The following is a 6,000-nucleotide window of genomic DNA, read 5'->3' as shown; positions in this document are numbered from 1 at the left end:
TACTGTGGGGGTTTTTTTCAGATTGGTTAAAATATCTATGGAATCTTGAGAGTCTTTGCTGTAGCTATTCCTTCTGTCTGGGAAGTTCTTTAACCAGGTATCTGCTCAGCTAATTTCAACTTCCAAGTCCTTGCTCAATGCTCACTCTCTCTACTTAAAGACCCTACTTAATTCTGCAAACTCCTTGCACTCATATTCTTCCCCCTACCCCACCCCCAACTGCCTAATCCCTCTTACTTTGATCTACTTTTTGTGTTTCTCATCACAGTCAACAATTTCCATCATACTATATAATTTACTTACTTCTTATATTTACTATTAAAGGTACATTTATTTCACTTACAATTTAAGCTAAAGCAAAAATGTTTGTCTATTTTGTTCAACAATATATCCCAAGTACTTAATACACTTCCTGGTGCATTGTAGGTACTCAATATATAGTTTAATTATTTGAAATCAAACAACATATCAATGAAATGTCAGCAGATAATGCCACTGTTTTTGGAATATATGCGATATAGTACATCCTACCGTAACGTGACTTCAAATGACTTGACTTCACTGAACATAGGCACCAGTGTTTCCCTATCACATATGGTTTCTGATGAATGAGTTGAATTTAAGACCATAAACAACTGCTTCATTGTCTGGGTGTATTAGGGGTTGTGTTATAGTCAATGGACATTTTTAGTAAGATTTCCTCTAACTCTTCATGTTATAGAGGTGCAGGTGTCTAACAAGAAAAAAAAATTCCTTCTGAAATGCTTTGCAACCCCAAACTATATACTAATAAACAACCCCATTCTCTATTATAGACATCCAGCAGCAAGAATGAGGGAAAGAAATAAGTATTTTTAAAACGTTTAAACTTTTATTTATTTTTCATTTATTTATTTATTATTTTGAGATGGAGTCTTGCTCTGTTGCCCAGGCTGGAATGTAATGGTGCTATCTCAGCTTACTGCAACCTCCGCCTCCTGGGTTCAATGGATTCTCCCACCTCAGCCTCCCAAGTAGCTGGGATTACAGGCATCCACCATCATGCCCGGCTAATTTTTGAATTTTCATAGAGACAGGATTTCACCATGTTGGCCAGGTCAGGCCAAGTTTTGGACTCATAACCTCAGGTAATCCGCCCACCTCGGACTCCCAAAATGCTGGGATTACAGGTGTGAGCTACTGCGCTCAGCCTTAAACTTTTAGTTTTAAAGAATTAAGAGTCAGTGAGGAAGGCATTAAGGCCTATATTTGGGTGATGTTCTTTTAAATCATCTTGTAGTTATGTGAGAAAATAAGGTACAGAAATGAGAGCAAGATTAAATGATCTAATCAACCCATAGTTAAAATCCCAGGATATTCTTAGTGTCCCAGGCTATTGTGTGAATAAGTTGTTCCCAAGTGGCCTCATTCAAGGAAATCTAAAAGAATGGCCAAGGATTGCAGAAAATGTATTTGAATGCTCAAAGTACATAGTCTAAGCCATAACAGAGGGCTGTCACATCTGTGTACTGCTCAGGATGATGGATGGTATAAGTGTAGCCTGATTAGTGTCTTGGGATAAACAGAGAGCTAATGCAGGACAGTCAGAGGTTTGTAAATAAATCTATTACTGACATCTTAGATGAATCTGACCTTTGCAGTGCCAGAATAGATGACAATATAATACATTGGTGCCAAGGGCTAGCTCCAAGGAAACTTTGTTCTCCATTTTGAATAAAATTTTAATGATGAACCAATAGCAGAATCTATAGGTATCTATAGCCTTTCTGCTTTTGGTATTTTGTGTTTAACTACAACAGCATAATCCACATATGCACAGAAAAGTTTATCTGCCTTGTTTTAGGTACCTAATTTTTTCCCTTAGGATACATATTGCTGCCTTTGTGTGTGTGTATCAAATGCTTTAAGTGGAAAAATGTAACAAAAGTGCAATTGTGTTAAGTTATAAAATGTAATATTGTTATCCATCTTGAAGTCTGTGTCTTGGGATAAGAACACTGTTTTCAATTTAAGTATTAAAATAAGTTCTGTCATTAAGCAGAGATGTTGTACAATACAGCCGATAACAGCATAGTGCTGGGGTGACCCTACTGAGTTCTAATCCCAACTTCACCACTTACCAACTGGATGGCTATAGGCAAATTACTAGCTTCATTGAGCTTCAGTTTTCTCCTCTATTACCAAAAAAAAAAAAAAAACTTCACAGAACTCTTGTGAGAGTTCAATGTGATAATATGTATTTTTGGAATTATAGTGCTTTTCCTATTTCCTTTTCCCTATTCTTATTGCCTCCTTGCTATTTCATTGTTTTCTTCACTATATGCTTATGCAAAAGGGTAGATCGTTCTTCTTGTTACGGTTGGAAAAATACTAAAAAAAAAAATGGTAAATTTATATACCTGAACATGATATTTTCATCTGTGAATTTCCAATTCATTCCTTTTCAACCTGAGCCATTCCACTATGAACATAGCTTAATTCAAATCAATTATTTACTTTGTAAAAAGAAATTGTTTTTCTTCTTTTCTCCTCTTATAAAAGATAGCTCTCAGACAAAAGGATATAGACTTTGGGATTGATAAAGTGACGGCATAAAACATGGGAAAGGGCAAGCACAGAACAAATCTTAATGAGGTGTTGATCACTGTTACCTATTGTTCCTTTACATGTTCAGAAGTTCCTTGAATCCATTTTGTTGCTTTATATCTCTGCCACTGGCTCACACAATTCCATGGCCTTTCTCTTTATGTAGAGCAGTCAGAACCTACTTATCCAGCCAGACTCAGTTGATTTCCTGTTGCCCACCAGTTTCTTGCCTGCTGCCCATCCCCTCCTTTGCTCCCACCCTCCAAAGAAGAAATCATTTCCTTTATTATTCTCCATTCCCTCTGAAGCGTCTTTCTAACACAGTTCCTCTAAGCATGATTTTAATTGCTGTCTTTGTTCACTAGATGGTAGGGCCCAGAGTCAACTGCCACAAGCGTGTCTCTCATTCTCCTGGCGATAATCTCCTATGAGTGTCCCTCACCACAGAGCTTTACTGTGGGGTCAGGTATCTCCTGCCCAGCCCTGATCTAATCATCTAGTTCTAGTGAGCCACCTACAACTGAGTGTGTGTGTGTGTGTGTGCATGCATGTGTGTGTGTTATTAGAGGTAGTGTAATATAATAGTTTGGTATCAAATTATCAGAGGTACATCTTAATTCTATCAATTTACTTTTTAACTGATTACTTACTACTTGATTTTGGGCAAGTTACTTCTCCATGCCTCAACTGTCTTATCTCTAAAATGAGATCATTATAGTACCCTCTTGTAGAAATATGATAATGTTTAAATAGGACATCTAAATGCTTAGAATAGAGCCTGGCACACAGGAAGCACAATGTTAGCCATAATTATACTTAAATAATAGTAACCTAAATAAGTTAAGTAGGAGATCCTTGCAATCAATGGATCTGATTTCTCAATTTAAAGTGTCTTAAGGAAAGATGGCTGACATGAATAATTTTCACCCACTTATAGAGAAGTAAATATGGATGCTCATAATGATCAAATCCATTTTGAGGGCAGGCTCTGAAAGGCTTCTTTCTTGCGTAAATTTTCTCCAAGACTCACCTCATAAGGAAAAGAAATGATGCATCTTATGTGGAGGAAAAGTCCATATGATATTTTTAATTTATCTTGTCAAATGTAAACGATTCTTTTCTGACATAGCTCTGTAGGCCACTACTAATTTTTATGGTTCTCTCATAGTAATTTCCATGCTTCTTTGAATTACAACTAACTTTTAAAAACCCTGATGCAGTATTTTAACGAAGCTTTTATTCCAAAACACCAAGTCACCTTTACTCTAGTATTAGATCACAGTTAAGGAAAAACAGCACCTGTCAACTCAGAATATTTCTGAAAGAGTTAAGTGGTTGACTTTTTCACTAATTGGCTAATTCACTCATTGCTGTTTGGCTTCATGAACAGCAATGAGTGAATTAGCCAATTAGTGAAAAAGTGAATTGAAGCCATTACAAGTATGATATTAGATTGACTCACATAGGCATATGACCTTTTTTGTTACTTTATCATTTTTAAGTAAATTAATAATGAATGTCTATTCACCAAAATTACAGTCCACTCAGGGTTATTTTTACCATGCTGAACTAACTATCCTAATGATATATCCGGCCAAATTGGAAATTGGAAAATTTTGCTGCTAAAGGAATTTTCATGCGTAGTTTAATAATTCAGCTACCTGTAGCCCTGGGCAAAATACATTGCCAGCAGGATGCTTTTTGGCAAAGTCATAGTCAATTATAATAATGGAAATTGTAAATGCCTCACCAATAAATGTTGGAATTATCTGTGGAAAAGGAAGGGGTTCAGAACATTACTGCAGCATTGTTTCATTACCATAAGTAAGTTCATTTTATTCTTGGAGACCTATGTAAGTTTGATAGTTAGTTATTTTAGGAAACAAGAAAATAAGAATAATAGACCTATTGCAAGTGGGATACAATTATTTTTCCCTAACCTCCAGCCCTGCAGCAGTTCTAGTACCAGATGTTAGACGAGAAGAGTTACTCTTCTAAGCTTTACAGACTGCTAAATAAATTATCTCAAAGTTTGATTCAGTAAGAATTTCAAAGAGTTAATTGTCAGTATTGAACTTTATCAACTATTATTTTCATTCATTTTTTAGTATCTATTTTGCATGAGGCATTGCTCTAGGGAGTTGGGAATGTATCAGTGAATAAAATCATCAAAGTTCTTCACCATTGGAGTTCAAATTCCATTTTTGGGGGAGTAAGGAAATAGATACTAAACCATGGATTTTATAAGTAATTATTTTGGTTTGTTAGAAAGTGATATGTAAGTAGAAAAGTAAAATGGAGGACAGTGAATCAGGAATAGGAGAAGAGGTTGCAGCTTAGAGTGGTTTGGGGTGAAATGATAGTGCCACAGAAATGGAGTGTGCCACACGCATGGGGGAGTAGGGGGTACAGCACTTGCTAGAGAGGGACTGCATATGTCTCTATTTTCAGCAGAGAAGGCCTGTCAAGTTATTAAAAATACATGTCATTGTCTCCCTCTTCCACTTGTTGGAGTGCTTCCTGGCCTTGCTCTCAGAGCTGAAGCTGACATAAATCATAAAAGATATAAATGGTACCGTCTGGGCTTTCTGATCTTGCAAGGTCCCACCTAATTTAAGCTCTGGTGGATAGCCTATTTCCCATTAGTTGTCTCAATTCACAGAGGATGGAGAAAGAAAGCACTGAATGAGATGTGCAGCTCAACTCGATGAGCACTCGTTAGCCCCAATTATTTGGCTAGGACAACTTTATTCAATTTAATGGAATCCAAAATTCAGCAGTTCTTATGGAGCCTTCAGTGTGCTGTAAAACAAACCACAGGTAAATGAACTGTCTGAAAGAATAACATGAGGCACTGCTAAACAAGTGTTATGGAAGAGAAAGATCACTGTAATCTAGAGTTAGCTAGAGTTAGGGCTTTCTGGAAAAGTGAGACCAACATTACACCTTCGAAAACTCTAGTGTGGTGGTGGTGCAAGTGGAGGAAAATAGGAAAGAGGCAACAACATCCATGAAGACACAGAGGCAGAAAGCGCAGTGGCCCTGGGATAGTTAAAAGAGAGAAGTCTAGCTGAGGGACTTCTTGACTTGACTAGCGGCAATTAGCCATGACTAATAACGCTTTCCACACTCCAAAGACTTAGATGGGGGGATAAAAAACCATCTACATTAGGCAGACTGTGGTAGCCTCCCTAGACCCACAGAGCTGGGCCGGATGAGCCCCGGCACTGAAGTGATCTATTATCTTTCACCATAAGGAGTAAAAGGGAAACTAAAGATAATTACCTCCATGAAACAAAAAGGTGCCTTCTTTTGCTTCGATCACATGGATATATTCTACTAGTCTAAATGTATCGTCTCACTTCTTTCTGTCACACTGTGAGGACTTGAGTCAGAAGAAAGTTTAAATACAGG

The sequence above is a fragment of the Mandrillus leucophaeus genome, unplaced genomic scaffold (genome assembly GCF_000951045.1).
Source record: "Mandrillus leucophaeus isolate KB7577 unplaced genomic scaffold, Mleu.le_1.0 Scaffold169, whole genome shotgun sequence".
In the NCBI taxonomy this organism is placed as follows: Eukaryota; Metazoa; Chordata; class Mammalia; order Primates; family Cercopithecidae; genus Mandrillus; species Mandrillus leucophaeus.
The sequence above is the reverse complement of the archived record's forward strand: the minus strand, read 5'-3'. Positions refer to the sequence as shown.